This window comes from Cupressus sempervirens, chromosome 6 (genome assembly GCF_028749045.1).
Source record: "Cupressus sempervirens isolate cs-2001-9-10 chromosome 6, ASM2874904v1, whole genome shotgun sequence".
NCBI classification, from domain to species: domain Eukaryota; kingdom Viridiplantae; phylum Streptophyta; class Pinopsida; order Cupressales; family Cupressaceae; genus Cupressus; species Cupressus sempervirens.
The window spans coordinates 57,176,430-57,202,951 of NC_143123.1; the positions used below are offsets into that span (position 1 = coordinate 57,176,430).

Genomic DNA, 26,522 nt, shown 5'->3' on the forward strand with positions numbered 1-26,522 from the left:
CAGAATTGTGATGTTTGTTGCCAGAATATTTTTATCCATTTTAAGAACTCATTACTATGTTCCCATTATAGATGTGTTCTTTGTTTAGGGGATTATGAGATGAATGAAAATTTGCAAAAGCTACTTGTCTGTAGGCATGCCTTCTATTTTGAGTGCATTGATCACTGGCTTGCAAACAACACCACACACCCACTTTGTACAACTTCACTTCTCCAAGATGCTCAAGTTGTTTCTTTGGATTTGCCGGCACATGTTATAATACTCCAACAGATGCATGACTTTGTAACAGCATCATCTTTACATCAGATATTTCCTCTTCACGAAGAACCTAATATGCTGAGTGTACCAACTTCATATTCACAGAAAGTCTTTCGTCTTCATAAAGAGGCCTGATATGCTCAGTGTTCCAGTAGAAGAAAACAATAGAACCATCATTGGAAGGTTTTCAAGTGAAACAAAATTGATCTCTTCATACATTTGTGAAGGTAAAATTCATGTTGAAGTATGCCAACATGATCATACATTGGTTACAACAGATGTTGCAATAAATGCAGAGTCTAGGGAAACATGATTCTAAAATGGGGTTTGTCATATTAGTTTTTTGTCCTATTGGATGTTATTGTGGATGAGAATCACCTATAGTTTTGTCCGCGCTATTAGACTGTACAAACATCCAACCAAACAGAAGTAGTAATTTTTTTAATAAATTGCTGGGAGAAACAAATATATATATATAATGCAGTAGATATGCTGCTCATGATATGTTATAGATCTTTTGCATCAGAATTATAGAAACCTGACTGATGCATCTCTGATTCTCGGTTCCTTTCAATATATTCTTAGACATGTTCTCTTCATTAAGAATGGTTGGAACATTTGGTGCAATGAAATAGTTTTGGGTACCTCTTAAAAGGACGGGATAAAGATTAAGCTCTCCTAAGTAAGTGGTTTCCTAAAAAGTGATCCTATAGCAGGGGGGAGGCTATCTAGTAGGAATTCCCGCCCTAAGTCATAAAGACCTCCAAAGAATAGAATATTTGATAGACAATGAGTTGTTTGATAGAATACCTCATTGAAATCTGAGTGAGGATAACAATTGTGGAATCTTCAAAAAAGTACGTAAACTGTTTGACGAAATTTCAAAGGAGATATCATCTCACAAAATGCAACAAAATGTTTCCAATATGTGCAGACTGATTGAGAAAGAAGCCTCTCAGAATAGTTGAACCAATGAAATGCACAAGGAGGACAACAATGACTTGAAACTATTGGAAAAGCATGCATGCACACATATGGAATGTGGAGTTCTGACCAATATCTACGATCTGTTTGCTAAAATGACAGGACATATGCGCAAGATATGGCTTTGTGTATAAAATACATTTGCAAGAAACACTTTACAAATCATCTCTCTATTGCGGAATAGAGGAGCTAAAAAATGGATAGAGACATTGACCTGAGTATCCAAGTATAGGATGCTAATGATTTTTTTTGAATCTGTACAAAGCTGTTTTCATTACCCTATCTACTGCTATTAGTGGCGATGTAGATGCATTTGGTCCAATCTCATTATCTCAATTTCTTGTTCAGCTTGACATTCATTTTTTGCCAGTAGCAGATGCAACCAGTGATCTAGTTTATATTTGGGTTTTTTTAAATATAGATACCACCATCCATCAAAGCATTTTAAACTGTTGGCTTCTATCAGATTGGAGATGCGAATGCCGTATACTGTTATAGTCGTTATTCATGTTGACTCGAATTATCACAAATTCTTTTTTCCGATAAGTGCATTGTGCTTCGCCCAACATCTTCTGTACAGGAAAGCGCAACTCTCATTGGTATTACAACTAGAGGGGGCATAAATCAATCACAATAATACTAATAATCTAATGCGTTGATCAACCTACCTCTTGGAGAGATGCAGTAATGTGAATAGAAGCGTCAAAGATCCTGAGAAATATACAAAATAAATATGAAATAGATTAATCATTTGATAGCTGAAGAATGAACAGATTAGGGGATTGATTAGCTTTCACAAATACCTGGTACACTGAGGTGAAGGAAAAGATGCAAGGGTTCAATGCCACGCGTATCCAAAATGTGCAGAGCTTTTCCCCCTAATTTTACAAACACAAAATTAAAATGATCACTATGAAAAGGCGGGGTCACCAATTAGAGGGTAGATTATAACTGGCAATTATACTGCGCAATGGGACGTACCTCCAAAAGGTTTTTAAGGTCTATTAGAAAAACAATTGGTGTACTTTTTAAATACAATCATATAGTTAATAATATCAATTAGTATTTTATTTAGTGAATAATTTTTTTCAAAATTTTTCTTAGTAGAAAAATCATAGCTTAAAATCAATTATTCATTTATTTATAAGGATCGACACAAAACCTCTAAATCTTTAAAAGATAGAGAGTATTCGTAGTTTTATTTTCAAAGATAAGTCAATGTCATGGCTTGAGGCTATTATCCATATATGGACCTAAAAATAATTCTAGCATTTGGAATATTTTTTGAAATCCAGATTAAATAAAAGCAAGGATATTGTTTCTTACAACCAACAACCAAATGATTGTGCAACTAGACAAGGTAGTAGGAAAAACATGCTAAGGAACCCTAGAAGAAGCAAAATAGAAACAAAACCAAAGAATAATAGAAAAGTAATATAGGAAAGAGGACAAAGAAATCTAGTTAGGCCCTTGGACTACTCTTACCACTCTCAAGAGTCTTAAGCCGCTCCTCACTTAAGAAGTTGAGGAGTTCGCTATTATCAACACAATTGTTGACTTCTTGTAGAAGACATAGTTGTGTGGAAGCCTTATACATTACCCTAGAACAAAAAAATTCAATGGTTTGTGTCATCTTCTCTAACTCTATACACTTGACATTTTGTCAAACTTGTTAATTGGTTGAATATTTCTTTCAAAGCCTAGAGATCTCATCAAATAAAAAATCATCTTGTTGTTCAAGGAAGCTATCTTCTCTAACAACACCAAACAACTTGAACAACCTTTGGTAGAGGACCAAGCATTATTTGTCTTAGTGTTCATATTCTTGTTTGACTAGTTGAGGATAATGTAGATCTGTGATAAGCTATGGGAATTATCACAATGCTTCTAAGTGTTCAAAATATGTTGTTTGAGTTCAAGTTTAGCATTTCAAATTTTGAGCAAAGCTTAAATGTATTAGATTATAAAGGGGAAAATATGAGGTTTAACATAATTCTAGATATAAAATATGGTCAAGGATGTGATAACAAGAATATTATCATTTTACATAATTCTAAGGATGCATTGAAGATTATCTTATATTGTCATTTATGGAGCATTTTGGTGATTGAGAAGTTGAGATGCATAAATGATAAGCAAAAAAAAAAAAAAAAAAAATCTTTCCCCTACTTATGATGTAAATATATGAAACTATAAATAATAATCAAATACCACTATATTCTATACTACTCACTACAATATTATTTATTTATATGTCCTATCATTTAAAATGTATCATTTAGTTGTGTATCCTTACATGTCTAATATTATCAAAATTCTATTTTTTTCTTGAAATTTGTAAATTTATAATAAGACTAATGATGTGTAACTCTCTTGGTCAAAATATTAGTTCTTCATTATTTTATTAAAATACAAGTATATATAATGTACCTTTGCAAGCATCGTACACATCATAGTAATGTTGGTGGAGAAGATAAATTATTAAAAGGTCTAGTGCTTGAAACCTATTTAAGTGAAGATCACATACTATTAAAGGTTATTATTATATAATAATGAAACCTAAAGTTTATCATCTAGAAAGGATTAAAGTATAGGTAAGGAAATCTTAGTGACAAGAATACATAATAAAAATATTAAAGTTATTTTATGTCAAGGTACAATTTCTAGTTAATAGTTAGAAACTCATTTGTAATGAAATATTTAAAGTAAAAACAATTTATAGAAAATTATTGAAGTTATATTTTATAATATTATTGGATAAAAAATCAACTCAAAAACTTAAAAATAATGAAATCTAATAAGAGAAAAAAACCTCAATTCAATAAAAAAAATTATAACTATTAAAAACTTATTATTAGTTAACTATGCATAAAAATTAAATAATAATTTTACTATGAGTCTTTAAATATTATTTAGCTATATTATAATATATAGAATAGTTTTTTCAACTAATATTAAACCTATAATAGATTAGTTATATATTAGATATTATTTTATAAGTAAATTAAATTTATTTATTATAATATAATAATTATTTAAAAAGTATTTTTTTAAATGAAATAATGTAGAAAAATAATTCATTTTCTTATTTTGGAAAAAAACCCTTCATATCTCAGTCAATATCAATTGAGAGGATATTTTAAAAATTACCTAATTATGATTCCTTGATATGACAAAAACCAAACCATGAGTAATAAAAGTTATAAAATACTTAAAATTTATTAACATGATAAAATAATTATTGATCATCTAATCATTTGCTTGGGTAACTAATTAATTAGTTATTTATTTGATCATTTATTTAGTCATTAATCTTTGTCTAACCTTGTGATTTTACCTGATGACCAAATTACTCATTTATTTAGTTACTTGTACTTATAAATTACAAAATATTACTAAAATTTGATCACTTTTAGTCACATGACTAAAATTTTTAGTCTTGTGACTAAAAGTTTTAGTCACATAGTCATTTATTCACTAAAATTCTACTAGTGATGAGGTTTTCCCTCTTTCTCCACTTTATGAGAGATTGCATTTTCATTATCTACATGGGTACCTAATATGGCCTAGTAGTTGGGACCCATCTTGTGCTTCATCCTAGTTTTTGTAAGCTTAAGGGAATTCCCTTGATTTGCACTGAAGAGGGGGTGTTGGTGTAAATACATATTTACTATTTACTATTTGCAGCTACTTAAGTTTACTTAGGTTAATGCATTATTTTATTATTTTATTTTGTGAGACACTTAGGATTTTGTGCACCTTTTTGATTTTTCATGTTGACAACATAGAAATACACAACTCTATTTTAGCACATGGTGTCTACAACACTAATTTGTGTGTCACACCCTTGTAGGTTTATCCTCTCATCATTGCACTTACTTTCGTACTTAATGGAGGATAACCCATATCTGGTGGACATGTGCCTAGTTGTATGACATATCATGTAGCTTATTGCAAGGCATTCTAGATGTATCTCAAAGGCCTTTATATAAAGGCACTCCTAGTGTACTCTGAACATGGCATATTGAATGAATATATCGTCATTCTAATCATACTCTCTCTTTTTGGTCTATAGTTGTGCTTGTGCTTGAGTTCTTAGTTCCTAGGTGAAGTTTTCCCTTAGGCAAATTCTTACAAAAATATTTGACTTAAATATAGTAGGAACAAAGTGCTAGAAATCACTAGTTTACGTCATCTTCACATTATTAATAATTTTAGACCAAGAAATACATTGATGATATAGTGTAATGCTTATCTACTTAATTCTATAATGAATGTATACCTGAGAATAGACTAGGAGGCTAAGTAAAGAAAAGTGTGTGTCAAGCCTGACTGAGAAAATAGTGTAAGTTGAGAAAACTTAGTTTAGGCCAAGAATAATTTAGCATGTGTTGAGTGTTAGAAAGTTAGTAAGTGTCAAGTGTCATGTAAAGTTAGTAAGTGCCAAGTATCAAGGAAATGACATTAGTGACCAAGGAAGGAAGACTTATTTGATGTCGAGAAACTTATTACTGGCTGAGCATTAGAAAATTGTTATTGCCAAGTGAATAGTGTGGATGTCGAGTTAAATTAAAACGAGTTTAATAAAAAATTTAATGAATTTGAGCTGACAAAGTTGATTTCTTGAATTGTGTGAAGCATGTGGAAGATTTCTATGATGAGTTGGTGGCATAGAATTCAAGATAAACTATTTTGAGGTGAATTCAAAGAGGATTGTAGAATAAATTTCTACAAGGGACTAAAATTAAAAAAATGGGTAAATTCATTAAATCTTACCTAACCTTAGAATGGACATTTGTGGTTAAGCAAAAAAAGGGCTAAATTCTCTATTTATAGAGATAAAAGGAAAAAAAGTCAACTAACAAGGCTCACATCTAATAGGGTGATTGAAATCCTTTAACTAGGTCACATTTAACAATGTGCATTGTAAACTTTAACAGGGTTGACTCCTTAGAAAGGTCACTTTAGAAGAGTGGAAATTGGTAGCATGTTACTGGTGGTTTTTACAAAATTAGGTGTCCATGTAAAATCCTTGTGTCAAAATGTGTGATTGATTTTGTAGTTTTACATGTTTACATTTCTATAAAGTTATTTTAACATAGAACAACAATATGCATATGTTTAGTGCATTGAATGTTCAATGCATGCATAAGGATAAGCTGCAGTATTGTAAAGTCTTATCTGTACATTTGGACCTTCGATAACTAATTCACCCTCCCCTTATTTATTCTATAGTATTCCAACAAAATGCATTATTTCTTGTAATCAATTTTTTTTATTGGGGGATATTGAGGAGATGTCCATTTATCACTTCATTCATCATTACATGATTTGTATAATCTTTTTTCTTGAGAGTACTTTTGTCCCATTATAATTTCTCATTTTCTTTATTTGAGGAGATTATTTGAATCTTTGGTACCTACTTTAGCCTAGTCATTGGTAACCATAATCCATCATCATACACATAATAATTATTCTTAAAAATTTTCACTTGGAATAAATTTATTCTATTTACTTACTTAACATAATATATTTTTTTATTATAAAATATTAGGTGTATATTTGTATTTGCTAGATTGTATTGTAATTTGCATTAGGATAGTTATCAATAGGAATGCTACCTAACTTTCCATTTGACTAGGCCACATAGTGTCTCATTTATTGAATTTTATTCTCTATCACCAAGTTATTATATTCAAAGTAAATTGTAGACTTTTCAATCAATCAAGAAAGTGATAATTTCCACTTGAATTTCTTTCTTAGCATTCTCCAATGTGTTATTCTCCATTGGTGGGATCTTGAAGGTTGTACCTTCATGGTGAACTCATGTCTTATTATATTGAATTTTCATGGGGCAAATGTTATGTTGTGTTTATGGTTTATCTTTATATTTTGTTGTATTATAAATTATGAATACTTGTTTGTATATTTTTCTTATTTAGGGTTGTGTAAAAAAATATTACTAATTTTTCTCCTTCAATTCAAACCACTATATTGTATTGGAATCATTAAATATGAGTAAGAATTTAATGCCCCGCCAAGGGATCCAAAAGAATTAAGCTAAAATTTTACTAAGTTTGCCAAACAATTTTTTTCTTTTAAACATGAAAGATAAACCATTCATATCAAACACATAGTAGTGGAAGTAATAACATACATACAACTAAAAACGTACACAACAAGTTACATTCCTTAAGGATCCCAAGATGTTGAGTCACATTTGATCTAATTAATACTAAGTAACCACTACCACATCCACATGAAAGAATAAATAGAAAGTCCAATGTCCATATTACACATTTGTTCCGAATGCCTCTTGGCAATTAAATTTGGAATGCTCAATCATCCACTGTACATGACATAGGGTATGAAAGGCTTAAAAGAATATAAATGTGTGAAAATGAAGTACATCATCCTATTCTAATCCATGATGCAAGTGCAATAAAGTAAATGAAACCAATAACATACATGATACATCCATTAATCAATAAAGATATATAACAACCATTGTAAAAGATAGCCATAAATCATAAACACAACACATAATTATCTAAATGCATGGTTCCTCCCAACCGTCAATAGCATCATTAGACGATCGTGGGCCCTAGCCATCCCCCGCATGTAACATCCCAAGTCACCAAAGAGATCATCGGTATTATAGTAAATAGGGATGTCACTCCTAAAACATACTACAACATATGCAGAAAGAATCTAACATGCTACAACATATGCATAAAGAAATATAACATGCAAGAATAAAGCATAAGATGATCCTACAAAGTAGATAACATCATCTATCACATGCTAATCATCAATATAAAGAAACATGTCAGTAATTACATCAATCACAAGATATAATATCCATCATAATGATCCAAGAACATAACGAAGGTAAATGCCAATAAAGATAGCGCTAGAGGAGATAGTCTCAAGTCTCAAATAGAATATCTAATCACATAACACAAATACTCTTTTAAATCTAGGAATCCTAAAAGTACACTAACTCAAAGGTTTCAAAATAGATCGACATCTAGTTCCCAGAGGCACAACAAAAATATGTAGAAAACCTACTATGTAAGCAGGAAAGTGTCATCGCACAGATCATGCTAGAGTTACCCTGGCAATCCCTCAATAGACCCTAGCCCCCTAGTGATCCCTATGCAGCCACTAGTATCCTCTCATGCTGATGAGGCATATTACCGAATGCAAGGTCGCAACCAAGCATTCTCTCTACTCCCATCCTAGTCTGTACTAGCACTTGAGGCATGGGCGAGAACATACAATTATCTTATTAGGTTCATTTTAATCCCCATTTAGTGTAAATATTTTCACTTATTAAAACAACTTACAATGAGTTACCTTGGTAGGCACTTAGGGCCCCAACCCCCATTGCAAGCCACTTCCTAACACTAAAAGTAGATAACCTTCCCTAGGCTCAATAAAAGAACAAATCCATAATCACATAAAATCACCTCAGTCCTATACAAGCGACTAGAAAAATACCAAAAGATAATCCACAATAAGAATATAAAATCTCCATGAGAAACTGAAAAGCATCCATTGATAATAATGGCCACAACAGTTCTCTATTGGCAACTAAAGGTATCAATAATAATCATGATATCCATTGATTCTCAACAAGCAACCAAAAAGGCATCTCAAAGAAAATAATACTAATCGAAGACTCCAAAATGGTTGAGTCAAAACATGTCACAACATGAAAACATCAAGAATAAATCAACACTTCAGTCCCATCATGGTGATTTGAAAGTAACCAAGTATGATTGATCAATGACTCAAAAATGGTTAAGTCGAGTGTCTTATACACATATAACTCAGCTTCACACAAGAAGACTGATGAGCATCAACGCACAACAAATAAAAACATCTCATAGAGCATACCATCACATAACCATGGTTGGGTTATAAAAAGATTGAGATCAAATAACATCAACATGCCATCACATTTGCATAACCCCCAAGCCTCTAGTAGACGTTCTATAACTGGTCAACAATTTAGTCAACCCCAAAACCCCAAAACATGGATAGCAAAAAGAAAACAAGATATAAACACATGTTTTAGTTTTCTTTTGCAATCACATGGTTAAGCCAAATATGAGGTTTCTGTTTTTGTTTCAAGTATATTTCAAGTGTATAAGATTCTTCATTTAATCTCCAAGTCAACCCATTTATCTCTTTGAATAAAACATAGAATTATCCCTCCATTATTTTAAACAATTGTCTAAAATAATCAGAAGATAATTATTTACTTAGTTAAATCATTAAACTAATTCCTATTAACTTTTAATCATTGCATTATTTTACTAAAATCAATGTTACTAAATAATTAAATAAAACTCCATTGATTCCAAGAAGTCTCCCATTATTCAAATCATTAGAATAAGGCTTATCAATTTTCAATTAAATAATTTACAATTTCCTTAAAATACTTCAAGGACAAACATTTATTTAAAATAATCTTAATTGATTTTAATTAAAATCAATCTCATTAATAATTCAATTATTTAATTCTACTAAACACTTATTAATATCTTTTTTCTTTTAATTTTCCCTCATTTAAAAAATCCATTTACTAAAATTGACTAATAATTAATTAGACTCCTACAATTAACTAATCTTAAATAAATTAAATTAGATTAGATTAGTTAATAAATCATATAAAACTAATGCATAATAATAAGATTCTATTTTAATTCGAACACAAACCCGAATCAATTTCCAAATCTTGATTCTACAAAGGGAGGGTTGCAATAATATTTTAATTCCTCAATCCAGATGAAACAACATGCATACCCAAATTTCCACAATATAGAACATTCATCACAAGAACTATCCAAGTAGTCATCTAGCAAAAACGATGAAGATAGGAAGAGAGAAAGCATAATAGAGTATGCGAAATAATCATGAGTGCCTACCTGGACACTGATGCTAATTCACTATGCCTCAAAAAATCGTAGAGAAGCTCCTCCCTTCAAAACCTTCCCCTTTTCAAAAATTCCTTCCTTCTTCAGCATTCGCAATTTCTCCAAGAATCGAAACCCCCTCCAAGTGACTAGGAGTGCTTGTAGAAGCATATGAGGATGTCCATACACACTAGGAGAGCCTCTATATAAAGGCCTCTAAGATGCATCTAGAATGTGTCTAGAAAGAACTAAGAGATAAGCATGACAACTAAGCACATAATTTCCACAATAAGAAGATAAACATGATGAGGTGTTTAGAATGATGTAGACACCATGTACTCAAATAATGTGCTAACTCCTAAGTATAGACAACATGTGCATAATTAGAGTGCAAACTCTTGTGTTGTAAACATGACAACTCACAAGAGTTCGCATACTCCTATGTGAATAAATATTAAAATAATGCACATTAATTTATTTAATTAAATTTCTTTATTTAATATTCACTTGAATCCTTTTAAAAGTAATTTATTAATTTTAAATCTCATGCACTCACTTTATTAAATCCACTTGTTTTATCTTAATATATTTTAATCACATGCAGGCATCATGTGATCTAGAATCTTTTAATAATTTTAATATCTTTTCCACTTTTAAATTTAGTTTTGAAACTTAATTGATAAAATAAAAATGAGCTCAAAATATATTATTATTAAATTAATAAATATTATCACGTTCCAAATTTAAACTTATAACTTTTATCTCCAAATTAATTCTTTTATTTAATTAATTTACCAATTAATTAAATAAAATTAAATATTAAAATATCTTTTTAATTTTCATTTAATTAAATCATTAATTAAATCTTTTAATTAGACTCAATTAATAGAAAATTCACCAAAAAAGAGTTTGACAATAATAGAAGGATGCAAACTAGGGTAGGCAGTACAAAGAACACCAAAAGGCCTTGACAAGTGACAATTAGAAACAAATGTTTTTAGCCTCTCTCACTAAAGATTGCACACAATTTTTGTCTATTAGTGTCAAACACTTAGTCACATAGTAGGTAGAGTTATATAAGGTCATCAATGTGACTAAGATACTTTACATAGGCTGAGTCATAAAAATACTTGTAAATAAACATGTGCATACCAAAATCTATAGGAGTTGAGCAAGTCTTTGGTCTTCAAGTATAGGTAGTATAAGTTGAGGCTAATGTTTACAAAGAAGTTTGAACACATTGCTGCCAAGTTATAGAGAAGGTGTCAAGAATATTAAAGACTAAGAGTCAGGAATGTGTATATTGAATGCTAAGTATCAGAGACAATAAGTGCCAAGAAACTCAGGATTGACATTCAAGTTAGGAATGATACAAAACTTGAGGTAAAACATTTCAAGCCAACATTGGAAAAATAATTTATATTTGTAGATGTTGATGCAAATATTATTACATGCTTTATGATGTGGATCACAAGTCACTATGTGCTATGATCAACCAATTAGATGAAGATGCGAAATATGGAAGCGTCTAGAAAACTATTTATGAAATCTTTAAATAGAGAAGATCTAAACCTATTAGTGACATGGAGTGGAAGTGAGCTATTTATTCAATCATAGAGATCAAGTGTGGAAGTGAAAACTTTGCGATGAAGGTAGAAGAGTTAAGTTGTGTTATTGTAGAATAGAACAAGTGACATTGTCAAAGTAGTAAATGATAATAAAGCTTTATCAGATCGGACATCAGATTGAAGATAGGAGATCCAAAACTATCTTATTAGAGAAGATCGAGGATTAGGTACCAAGTCAGTTTTAATAGCTGGAATCAGGGATAATCCCTTAATATAGTGGGCTTAACAAATCTTTGTAACTATCTTAATTGAGTACTTACTTTTTTGTAAGTGTAAAATCATCTTGCAAGGTATGACCTAACAATCTTAACAACCTTCAACAAGGTAGACCCCTCATAGGGCACATCATCAAAAGTGGTCAAACATTGTAATCCTAATAGGTTAACTTTATTATTGTAATAGTGAAGATTTGTGGTTGTCATCCCCACCCTAATTTTACCTTCAAATTGAAGTGTTTCTTAGTAACTAGATCTTTTTGTTATGGTTTTTCATTCCATGCATATGATTAATAGGTAAGATCTACATGTTACTAGAGTTTAATTTCACAAGCTATGTTATGCATGCATTTAACATGAGATTGTAAATGTGGTGAATGCAGGAAAGTATTGTGAAAAGGTTTAAGTGTTAGAGATCTTGATTCACCCCCCTCCCCCTCGATTTCTTAGCTTCCCAATTAGGACTTGTAATAATGACAACTATTAGAAATACAAATATGGCCTATCCCACCCCTAGGTTTATAAATATGAGTTGATCACTTTTTTAAACCATGGCTTCTAGTATGTATCTAATTAAATATTTGATATTTTTCCTCTACATAATTTTTACTCATCTTTTTCAATTGCTTTATATTAGTTGTATTATTTTCCAACTTTGTTAAAAAGAATGGTCCTCCCTCTTGAAAATCCTATTATTTCTCTACTTTTGTGCTTCATGTTCCTCTTTCAAAGTTTGCCACAAATACTTATTCCTATCTCTTTAATCCAATTACTTGAATAATACTTACAATAGTTTTTATGGGATGAGTTTCAGATACCACTCAACCTCTCTTATCTAATTCAACCTCACCTTGTGTGTTCACAAATTAACATTTATTTTAACCATGTTTAAAATTGGTAGATATTTATATTACTTAATAGAAATAGTGTTGGATTGAAATTTATTGGTGGACTCCTTAATATTATTTTGGAATATTATATTATTATAATTATTTAGTTCATTTATAATAACTTTATTTTAAAAATTTATTATGCATGTGAAGGCACCATTCATATATTTACAATTTCCAATTTAGAAATTTTCAAATGCACTACATAACATTTTTATATGCTTATTGTATTTTCCATAGGTTAAAATACTATTGTAATCACCTAAGTTTAGATAGTGATTAGTATTTTCAATTTCTACCAATTACATACAAGTACTTTTATTTTACATTAAAATTTTTAACATTTGTAATGTTTGTATGTCTAAATTTTAATTTTTAGAATTGCTGAAATTATTTTTCTTTCACTTGATTGGTTCATATAATTTGAGTCTTATAGGAGAGGATTTCCAAGAAGCACTACCTAATATTTGAGAATGATAAGAAAATGAAATAATAAAAAATATTTGATAATTTTTCAAAATTAGATACTTATTATTGTTAATGAAACATTTCTAGAAGATGTGTATATTTAAATTTATAATTTTGAATATTACTTATTCTAATGCATTAAAAAAAAATTCTTTTTCCTCTATTCATTTTCTTAGATGATCTATGTCTAAACAGTGACATGGGAATTGGAAACTATTCTTGTGAAGTGTGAGCTTGATGGGGGTATGGATCCGATTGATCTTGCTATCTGTAATCGTCTCAATTTTCATCTGCAGGATGGGGCTGCAACTCATAGGTTTCCTTCTATGTCCATGCAGCTTCATCATCAGAGGAAGGGTCGGGTTAACCAGGATGGGCACTAGACTCCTCCTCCTTGTGGAGTTCTGAAAATTAACACTGATGGTTCTTCCCGTGGGAATCCTGGTCCGGCTGGTATTGGCGGAGTGGCTCGTTGTAGTTCTGGGGATGTTAAATTTTTCTTGTCACTTCATAAGGGTGATTATACTAACAATCTCATGGAAGCTTAGGCTATTTTATATGCTGTGGAATAGTGTTGCTTGTGGGGATGGAGTAAGATTATCTGTGAGTCTGATTCCCAGGTAGTGGTGAACATGCTTTCTTCGCAAGAGCTTGAGGATGTTAGTTGGCAACTGGCTACTATTGTTAAGAAAATTCTTTTATTCTCTTCCTCTTTTCAGTTCATTAGGTTCACGTATATTCCTCGTGAATCGAATAGAACTGCTGATTGTTTAGCCAAATGGGCATCTAGTCATGATCCGGGTTGGAATATTAGGGATAGGAGGCAACTGTCCTTTGAGATGGTGCAAGAATTTGATGATCTTGTTGCTCATGATCAAGCTCCTTGTTGAGCTCTCCTTGTTGTATTCCTTTTTGTCTTAATAAATTTTTACCCCTCTTTTGCAAAAAAAAATTAAAGGCTTTAGCTAAAAAATATTGAATTATTAAGGTTATATATACATGTCCATATATCCATACAACATTTAATTCATTAAAAAAAAATTTACATATTGGTAGTATAAATTTATTCAATGATATTTAAATTCTATTTACTGAAATCAACAATTTGAGGAAATTTCACCATTTAGCTAACATGTCTTAAATTTTAATATAACCTCTTCCTTTAAATCTAACTAAGAATTGAATGAAGATATTAAAATTATATATAAATGGGTGAGCCGACAATAGTGGGTACCATTTTTATGGCACGAATGAAATTGACAATTTTTAAATTTCTTTTAATTATGACTATTTGCGCGAACACATAAATTTTGTTTGTGTGAACTCGATTACATTGTGTGTTTCTGCGAACATAATTTTATATATTCATGCGAGCATATAATGTATTAGGTTTTGCAAATATGTGCATCATTTTTAAAAACATGTTCATGTGAACATATGTTCACATGAATATATATTATATGTTCTTGCAAAGATTATGTTCACAAGAACATGTTTTAAAAAAAATCTTTGTTCTTTTTCTGAAAAAAAAGGCCTTTTGACCCTTAAAATTGGAATCCAATGAACTCCTAATGTAAATCTAAAATTTCAAATTTTGTTTCTTGGAGCAAGCTTTCCAAAATTTTAATAGCTATTATAGTCATTAAAACTTTCAAATATGATTTTAACTCATTATAGGTTGATTAACGATTGTACATCAATTGACTTCAACACTTCGGCAAAAATTGTAAATTAGATCAATTTTTATTTGAAAAATCTCTAGGAAATAGGTTACTGACTTAGCTTTCTATTGAAAAAGATAAATTGATTTATGATATAGTGAGTTCAAGATATGCTTGTCAAAATGAATGTATATTTGAATTATGATTGATGTCATTTCAATATCAATATTTAAATATTAAAAAAAAAAATTAAAAATAATATTTAAGACATCAATACAAAGTGAAATTTGTGAATTTTTACATTTTTAGTAATGTAATGTTTAACTTTAACATAAACTATACATTACCTCTTCCTTAATAATGATGATGGCATTAGAAAGTTTAAAAAATAGAAATTTCAAACTTCTTCATAGTAAAGCTTAATTTCTATTTGGTAATGTAATTTTTTTAAAAAATTATGTTATCTAACAAAACTTATCAGTTTCTCATAACATATTCTTTATAAATCCAACTAGCTATCTTTGATACATTTAAAATAAGCACTTGGCAAGATAGTTGACAATAAGAAAATTGATATGAACAAACTTGTCACTTTGACATGAAAACTTTAGTATTCATTTCTTATATTAAGAAAATACATATTATAAAAAAGTTAGAATAGTAACATTACATTTATAAAAAAAAAATATAAATTATTTTAAACTATTTATGAAATACTTGAAATCGTACACAATAACATTATATCTTCCCTTTAGATTCAATTAGATTATGATTATGCACATTAAAATGTTTTTGCATAGTTTTAATTTTCTTGACATGGTCTTTGTTTGATTTGGTTTTTCTCAAAGTCGGTTCCAACTTTGTTGTTTTGTTTCTAGAATGGGTGCTCCATTTTTTTTTCTAGATTTAAATAATTTGATCAAATTTTTTATTGAATATAAAGGTCATAAATAATCATTCATTATTGAAGCTGAAATGTCTTTTAAGATAAAAATAACTGTCTAAAAACTTCATTGATTTTTACTATTGAATTTTTGGATGCAATGATTCTTTATAACAACCATTGCTAATTAGCTTACAAAATACAATATTTTATTAATAACATTTTGAAATATCAAATTGAAAATAATATTTCAAAATATTATATTTGTTCAAGAAAGATTTTTTAAATTAGCAATAAACATATTAAATATAAAATATATTGAGAAATATTTAGACTTGGTTAATGGCTAAATGAAAAATAGTTGCTTCTTTCGTTCTCTTGTTTTATATATATTATATAATACTTTTATATCGACAAGAGTTGTGATACAATAGGAGTCCTGCCCAATGCTAAAAGAGAAATAGAATTATCTAGAATTTTGTACTTATAAAAGACTATTTATAAAATCACTAATTAGAAGCTAAATAATTGATTTTGTCAAACATCCTCAATCTTCAATCACACATATATATAAAAGTCATTGAAGTTAACTTAATAAATTGAAATGGGAAACTGAAAGTAGTGCTCTAAAAATAACTTTAAATATAGAATATAATTCAAGTCCCAATTGGAGGTTTTCCCAAATCTTTAAACCAATTTGACTAATACACTTAATGACCTTTAAATCCTATCATCAAATGCACCTTAGAATTTGAAGCATGTATCAAGAATCAATTTTAACAATATTGTTACAAAAAATTACTGTGAACGAATAACTGGTCACTTAAAGAATCATTAAAAAGGAATTCTATTTAAATAGTAAACAAAGCCAACAAGAATTAGAAAGTCTTGAGCCTATGAGAAAAGAGTTAAAATGTCTGATATGAAATGGACTATACACTATAAATGAACCTAATAAAATGTCATTCAATTCAAATGCATTGTAATTGAGATCTTGACTCTTAAACCAATTCCAGCCTGTATAAACAAGGCCGATACCATGGCTAACCAATAATTTAAATTGAAATCTGATTCTTGATCGATTCTATCTTAAGCATAAACTGATAATAGAATTAGCTAGGATTGAACCAAAAAGAAAATTCTTTAAACAAAACTTTATAATACCCAAACATGCAAACTCAAAGATTCGCCCCAACAAATAACTTCTTCTTCATTCATAAAATGGTAATCTAAACATGTCATTCTTGTAGGGTAAGTCAAGGATTCCTTAATGTTTACATCTTAATGAGCCAGGATAATCTAAACATGCCTTTCACTCTAACTATTTTTTCTCCAAACAAATTTCAGCTCTTTATAAGTTTCTTGGGAAGTTACAATCTAAAAACTGCCGATGGCTCTTTATTTATGATTCAAATAAATAATATCGAATACAATTAAATGATTGGCATAACAAGTGGATAAGCTAATGTGCCACTTATTAATGCATTATTTTTAGAAATATATATTGTTGTTATTATTATTATTATTAATATTATATATTCATACTAGTCTAGAGTTTAACAAAGAAATACATAAATTTTAGAAACTTTTTATTTTTTTACTAATTTTCAATTCTAATATCTATAGATATAGATAAATAAATAGATAGATAAATATAAATACATTTTTATTTTGTTTTATTTTTATCAACATAAAAAAATTCTTAGATTAAATTTATTATAAAAAAATCATATGAAAGGTTGAGGTTAGATAGATGAGAAGCTTTCATAAGTTCTAAAATATATTTAAAAATTTAAAACTTTTTTGTCCATACAAAACATACTTTTTGTAAGTTTATGAAGGAGAAAATGAAAAAAAACCACTACCAAAAATATATAAAACTAATGAGAAAATAGATATATTGTTACAAAAATAAAAATAAAATAAAGAAACATGAAAACATTAGAATAGTAGTTTAATTCTTTGTTAAAGGAATAGTTTGGAGGCAAACAAATAGTTAGAAAATGATGTGAAAACATAAGTCTTTACAACTTATTCAGCTACTTCTTTTAAATAAATGAATAAATAAATTTAAAGCTAATACAAAAATATTCAACACAATCAAATCAAATCAAAGAATTCTTACAAATGATTATAGTGAAATTTGAAAATCTGTTCTCCATTAAAATTCTATCCTCTTTCATTAAAAATTTCTTCTCTTTCATTAAATATACTTCCCTTTCATTATATATATATATATATATATCCGATAGGCTGTAATAAGTGCGCTTTTCGTACAAACCTGTCCAAAACCAGGCGGTATTTCTATTTGTAAACTACTAATCAACCAAGCAATAACTGTAATTCTGATATCAATTACTGAATAGATTCAAGCAATTAATGCAATTTCCATATCAATCTACTGCACCGACCATATCTATTACCATATCTTTAGGAAATATCTCAATAAATCTTTCACTGATCTGCAATATTTGTAATACGAGCCTTTCCATGTTCCCCAGGATGTTAAGAGGTATCATTCTTTTAGTTGTAGGCAAACTTATTTTTCTTGAGATCTCCAATTATTCTAAGTGTCATCTGTTTTATGGAAACAGTCTTTAGAGTAGGCAAATTTGAGAAGGTCACGGCTGTGGAAGCAGAGTGGACAGCTAAACTAGCAGATTCAAAAAGAAATACCCTGAGCAAGCTACAGAGTTCAAAATTCTAATATCTGGTATATTGCCTGAAGGGTGGGAGAAGGCACTACCGATAAGAATGTGAGGATGTTTTTTGTCGTAATCATAAATATTGTGTTTAAATTGAGCTGCATTAGGTTATTTCGGTATAAAATGTTTCAATCAGTTTGCAAGTTGAGGATTTGTCCCTCACGAAAAAGTCACTAGCAATTTTTTAAATCTTTGAGTTTTAATACATTTTCAGACATACAGCCTAGAGAGCCCTGTTGATGCTACACGAAACTTGTCCCAGCAATGTTTGAATGCACTTGCAAGATTTCTTCGAGGATTTCTAGGTGGAAGTGCAGACCTTGCATCATCTAACATGACTTTGCTAAAAATGTTTGGGGATTTTTAGAAAAATACCTTCGTTTTGGTGTGCGTGACCATGGGATGGCAGCAATATGCAATGGAATAGCCCTCCATGGAAGTGGGCTCATTCCTTACTGTGCTACCTTCTCTGTTTTCAGGGACTACATGAGAGCTGCAATGAGAATTTTCTAATGGATCAAACATGATACACTAATGCTTCATTCCTAAAGTAGAAGTGTTCAATAGTCAAAGTTTGACTTACTTTTCCAAGCTTAATTTCTTGTTAATTTCTTGATTAGTGTGTGATGTTTAAGGCCAGAATTTCTGCACTGAGTGAAGCTGGAGTAATATATGTAATGACTCATGATTCAATTGGTCTTGGAGAAGATGGGCCCACCCATCAACCAGTTGAGCACTTGGCAAGCTTCTGAGCGATGCCCAACATTCTAATGTTCCGTCCAGTTGATGGAAAAGAGACAGCTGGAGCATACAAAATTGTTGTACTTAATAGAAAGAGGCCATCGGTCCATGCTCTTTCACGTCAAAAGCTTCCTCACCTTCCTGGTACCTCGGTAGAGGGAGTTGAAAAGGGAGGCTATTTTATCAGTGACAATTTGTCTGGTAATAAGCCTGATATCATTCTTATTGCCACAGGTTCTAAGCTTGAGATTGCTAAGAAAGCTGGAACTGCTCTCCGCAGTGAAGGAAAAGCTGTTAGAGTCGTGTCCTTTGTCTGCTGGGAATTATTTGAGGAACAAACTTCAGAGTACAAAGAAAGTGTGCTCCTAGCAGCTATATCTGCCAGAGTGAGTGTGGAAGCTGGTTCAACCTCTGGGTAGGTTCCAAGGGAAAGGCTGTGAGAATCGACATTTTTGGTGCCAGTGCTCCAGCTGGAATTTTGTATAAGGAGTTTCGCCTCACTATTGAGAATGTAGTTGCAAAAGCTAAACAAGTCATGGCATAGTATGTGGCAAAGTTCAACCTGAGAGTAAACTTGTGCCATTACAAGATTTGGCATTCCTTAGCTTTTTGTTAGAATTTTCAGAGGTCATCTATGGAGTGTTTTCGTGCCATCGAATTTATGCAATAATCAATTTTCTTTTGGATTAGTGGTGTAGCATTCTCGAGGGTTCTGATTAATCTAGTTTAATGATAAGATATCTCTGTTTCCAAATATGTATTTGTCATATTGTTACACATCTCAAAAACTTTTTTTAATTGAATAAAGAAAAATAAAAGATTACATAATAAAAGGCAACCAAATAATTGTTAGGAATAGGAATAGGAGAACAGATGATCAAAACAAACAAGGACAGTTAAAATGATCAAACACTACTGTCTTTAAGTACCACAAAACCATTATTATGCAAGCTTTAGAAATTTTTAAATATCTAGAGCCTATGCACTGTGAAGCAGTTTTGGACGTATAATATCATAGTTGTGACATTTAAGCATCAAAGAGTATAACATTCAATATGGAGAGCCAATTGGATTGCCAACAAATTGTCAAAGATGCTTGTATTCAAATATATAGCAAAATATGCATCGAAGTCAGAAAGAAAATCAGAGAGTTGTATTGATATGCTAATACGCATATGCAAGCAACAAGTTGGTCAAGAGCTCACACTATCAGCATATCGTAGATTTATTTCTGAGATTACTGCAGATTGGTGAACGGGAGACATGTCATATGCTACAAAAGTTACCACTTGTGATTACTAGTCGCTCTTTTATTACACTAAATGTTGGATGTAAAGTTTTCCATCGAATTAACAAATATTCAGGTGATAATACATCACTAGTGAGTTATTTGCACTCCTACATACAATGGCCTATCGAGATGGAACTAATGCCATTAATTGACACTGCTAGAGCATTCTCATTTTTGGCCACTCGCAAAGGGTGCAAGTAGAAAGTTAGAAAAAAAAAGGAAATTGTCAATGTTTCTCCTCATTTCAATAGTATACCTAATGAGGATTCTAAACAATTCAAGATGTTTTGTTGGAGTGAGCTACTCTTGTACAAGCATTATTGTAGCATCTCTATAGATATTGGTCTCACTAAAGATGAGATTGTTGCAAATTGGAAACAAATGAAATTAAATAACTACCATGTATGGCATTTAGACTACCAAATAGCTATAGAGGTTGACCATGAACAAGATTTAGATGATACAAGTGAGGTGGATCCAAGAAATGCAAGTGAAATGAATGAATGGGAGTTTCTATCACATATGGGAGTCATTGGTGATGAGAACTTGAACACCCTTGAAATGCTCGGTTGATGTGACTTTGATAAAATAAAAAATTGGGATGAATGTTCTATACCTTCCCATTTGCACAACACTACAGAGCATTTCATAAGTATGAACAAGACATCCTAGACAAATGACCACTCCATATTACAAGAACATGCTCCATTATATCCATTATCTTCGAAACAAAAACAAGCTCTAGCCACTATTAAAGAGCATTACAATGAAATTCCTTCCAACCAACCATTTTACATGATCATACGAGGAACAATGGGCATAGGGAGATCATACTTAATACATTGCATCAGACATGCACTTTGGATTTTTGCATCTCAAAATAATAATCCACTCCTTACAGTTGCTCATACAGGAATTGTGACATTCAACATACATACCTCAACCATACATGCTACCCTTAGAATACTAATAAGAGAAATGTACCCACTACATGGACAATCACTACTAGTCTTTCAAGATGAGACATGTGAAATACCCCCTTATTGATGAATTTAGCTTTGTAGGGCCAAAAATTCTTCTAAAAATAGATAGTAGATTGCATGAGGCTTTCCCCCATCAACAAAAAAAATGCTTTAGTGGTGCTTCTATAATTCTTATGGGTGACTTAGCGTAACTACCCCCTGTCATGGATAAATCAATTTATGCATCACACTCAAATGTGAAATACTTTTGGGATAAATTTACAAAGGTTATCACATTGACAACCATATTTTGCCAACAAGGTGACACTCAGGCTTAGATCAACTTTCATCACATGTTGTATAACTTGCAAAATGCAGAATCCATTGAACAAGATTGGGAATTGCTTATGCAAAGTACAAACAAAAATTATGTTTATCTAAGAAAAATATCTTTGATCAGTTAATGTACCTTTACTCTACAAATAATTCACTTGGGCTACACAACCACAAAAAGCTTAAATTGCTCAATATTCTTGTTGCACTTAGTATTGCAATAAAAGCACACTTGCAACCAAACCTCATTAGTGATGTCGATCACCTTCCAAAAGAAATATTGCTATGTAAAGGCCAACAAACAATGTTAACTACAAACCTCTAAATTCAAATGGGCCTTGTAAATGGATCACTTAGGGAGGTGGTAGATATTGTGTACACACTTGGTTGTAAACCCCTAGAACTACATCTATAAATGGTTGTATGATTTGATAATTACAATGGCTTGCCTTGGGACCAAGTCAATCCAAATAGTTTACCTATAACACCTATCACCTTGGGAAATTATAGACAAATACCACTATCCATTTCATAGGCTCTCACCATATATAAATCCCATGGAATGACACTTCAAAAAATAACAAATGATATTGGTACAATAGAACACCAAGGTTTGACTTTTACGGCTATATCAAGAGTTAAATCACTAGACAACCTTCATATAGAGCCACCATTCTCCTTTCAGTGATATTCAAGAATGAAAGATAATTCATATAGCATTATCAAAAAAAAAAAAGAATCTTGACTACAACAACTCTCCCTCTAGAGTGGATAGGTATTAAATACCATACCTTCCCTTAATCTATAGAAATTTGTTATTGTTAACTTCATTGGTTTTAGAATTGGCTACATTTATTCATTTCAATATCATCTTTCACTAATGTTTAAAGTTGTGATATAGGCATGGTGAAAATATACCCTATGTGGTTATCTGGCTCTTCATGTTCAGATGTTCTCTTGCTTGACTGGTGTGCATGGAGAGTCCCTTTGTGTTCATGTTGATGATTGTTGAGGGGAGGGGAGGAGGTTTTGTTTTTGGGATTGTTCCCATCAAAGTATTTTAGTTGAATAAGATCCTTGGTTCAAAAAGGAGTTCACATTTCAAAGTTCCAAACTTTATGGCAACTAAACAACTTTACGACTGCAAATAGGACTAATTTTTTTTATATAGCTAAGTGAGGCTATGATTTTCCTAAATAGTTGTAACTGATGTCAGTGTAGTAGTACTAAGATGTATTTTCAAGAGGACAATGGAAATTATTTACTACCCTTAAATGTTAACAAGAAAATGTAGAGCATCAAATACTTCCATTTTTGTCTTACATTTGACATAAAACTATTCTTTCAATAAGAAAGCACATCTTATGAAACTCCAGAATAACAAAGAAACAAAATAGGAAGATGTACTTTTTTTGATAAAGGAGAAAAACATAAAAAATAGGAACATGTAGCTGCAAGTGTTTGTCACTGGGTAGTTGATTGTGGATGGTTCAGATATAAAAGAAAAGGGTTCACTATTTAATGATCCATTTGCAACCCAAACATGGTACTATCAAATCATGGCTTCTCATACTTGAGTATATTATTAACTATACTAAATCCAAACTAAATAATTACTAGGTCAAGGTTTTTAGATACTCCACATTGTACGAAGCCTTAAATGAAAACATAATAAATTTTAAGGATGCTATGCACATTTATAAATGTCAAGATCTAGTTCCCATCACACTTTTGTGGATGATAATACATAGAAAAATCTTGTGCACACTCCAAACCACTATTGTTTTGGTCTCATGCCCAAAAATGGTATTTCAAATCAGTTTTTGGAAATTTGTAAATAGTTTTTACTTCATTTACTCTGAACTTTCCTTCCTAGACATGATATAAACCATTTTCCAATCATGGTTTGCAATGAGTTGTACATCAAATCTTGAACTGCAAGAATCATATCTACTCTCCATTTATTATATGTCTACATTCTTCAACAACTCTCATGTAATCTCTCTGTCTCATATGTTTTTTGAGATATTTTGTTGAAGAGGTCACATGTTAACAACAATGGTCTCCCCAAAACAACTATTAGAAAACTTGAAAGTTAACATAGCAAGGATGAAAATTAATTTTCATTACAAATAAATACACAAAAAATCAATAAAACATTTCTAGAAAGTATTGAGATTTTATATTGCTAGAATCTAGAAGTTTCTAATGAGTGGCTTGCAAACTCAAATATGAAGCCAAAAGGCATATGACACAAGAAAACAATGCTTGATATAGATGCTTTCACAACATAAATCTTTGCCAACAAATTAAAGGCTAGAGTTTTTTTAGGGTAAAATTGAGAAGCTAGGAGCAGTGGCACCATCCCATGGAGACAACCATTCCTATGGCCTTCTGCAACTTAAGGCCCAAGTTCATCCCCAAATTTCTTTAGTTTTCAAGGTTTTGTTAATTTCTCAGCTTTTGCGACCTACAAATTAGCAAATTGTGGAGAAATTTATTGGCATAGTGTGTATATTTATATTGACCCCTTTTATAGATCTTAGCATTTGTTGATATGTAGTAGTGGATCACTGAAGTAAAGCCAAATCCACAAGAGATTATTTACCTCAATGAGTAATAGTTGTTGATCCCTTCTTCACTCTATATTCCACCACAACCTATAACATGAATTGTGCAAGTCCAAACCTTAGTTGTAGCATCAATCCAATTAATTATGATTTAAAAAGTGAAGTGAAAACCTCCAAGATAGCATGAGATCACGATAAAATCTCATTGAGTTGAGTGAGCTCTGTTATTCGGTTGTGATTCCCTCTATAGAGAAAGGCCATTACCTATAATACCCCAATTTGATGTGTTCTTTACAACTTTGTGTTAAGTGGAAATAAGATGAGCTCAAATTTTAAGAGTTTTATAAATACCTTATAAAATATGCTTGTATGGTATCCCTAAAGAGACATTCCCGTGAAATAAAAATGAAGAGTAAATGTCAGTTGCCCAAGTTAATCAAAAGGGTATATTAAGAATGATCTCTTCTCAAATACGCATATTTGGAAGAGGTTTACAACATACCTATTTATCATCTCTCAGAACAAGATTCTTTCCTAGTGACAAGAGATCCTTCACTACTTCATTGTAGACTTGAAGATAAGAGACTCAAACAACCTATTCACCATTGGAGCTCAACTGAATTATAACAACTTGATAGTTCTTTAATAGGGGTAGGGCATTTGAATTTATACTACTGTGGAAATAGAACCTTGGCTCACATGCCAATGGAGGGAAAAGAGGCTGGATGGGGAAAATCCTAAAAGACATGACATTCCATTTTCTTGCCTTGAAGGGCATTGCCATGCGAAAATTCTCTAGCATGTGGCTGCTACCATGTGGCCTACTACATGTTTGAGATAATCATGCCTTGTACTCACTCACGGATGGATTGAAACCTTTCCCAGTTGATGGAGTGATAGCCATGCCTTATATTCACTCACAAATGAATGGAAATCATTCCAACCCTATGGTCGATGGAGTCTATCATCCACACCCCTACAGATGACTGGTCGCATCTTTCAATTGGTTTGAACTATCTTTCTGCCTAATGAAACTTGGCAATCTTTATCGACAAATTGGAGCATCCTTATAACCTTTCACAAAACTAAGTAAGAACTTCTTAAAGATCCTAGTTGATGAAATTAAAAGGGATTTCAAACTGGAAGGTACAAACTTTATGCGAATTCTATGGAGGGACCACCATTCATCCAAATTGTTAATTAATAAAAAAATGAAGGAAAATAATTGTATTACAATTTTTTTTAAAATTATTAAAAAAATCTTGTGAAAATGCAAATTATGATCAAGCAATTAAAAAAAATCCATGCTAACAACTAAAAGTTTCCTCATTGTGACAATGGACGAGCTCTCTCATCCAAATAAGAAGTCACTCTAAACAAGACTCTTTAGACTTTGATTGTAAAGTAACCCATAGAATCAATGAATAATTTCTGAACATGATGATTTATCTTGAATTTGTATTTTTGTCCCCTATATTTCTCATATAGATTTAAGAAAATGAGCTTAACTATCTTAGATTTAATAATTAACTATGTCAGATTTAAAATGTTTAACTTAATTTTTGATGTTTATAATCCTTTCATGCTGTTTTAGATATCTTGCAACAAAATATACTTGGGAAACTATCTTATATAGACTTTCACCTTTTGCCACTATCGGCCTACCTCTTGCTCCTTCAGATGCAAGTGCTAGTAATAAACAAATATTACACTAACTAGAATAGAACAGTAGCATGCACGTTGAGAGCTATAACGAATTAATAATATTAAAAGAAATCATGTATGTAGATTGCACGGATAACTAGTACCAAAGCAGGTGAGGCAATTTGCAGTGGAATGCGAAATGGATAGGACAGTTACTTCTTTAAATGGAAAGAAAGCAACTGAACAGAAAATAATATAATCTAACATACAATATCAGAGAAGCTTTCAAACTAATTGAAGATCCACCACAATACAAAACATCAGAGAAGCTTTCAAACTAATTGAAAATTCACCGCACTGTTGCT

At 31.0% G+C, this 26,522-nt stretch overlaps 1 pseudogene; it reads left to right on the plus strand.

Annotated features, from left to right (window-relative positions):
• The first annotated feature begins 578 nt into the window (after positions 1 to 578).
• Positions 579 to 20,046, plus strand: LOC149551122 (transketolase, chloroplastic-like; annotated as a pseudogene).
• The last annotated feature ends 6,476 nt before the right edge of the window (positions 20,047 to 26,522 follow it).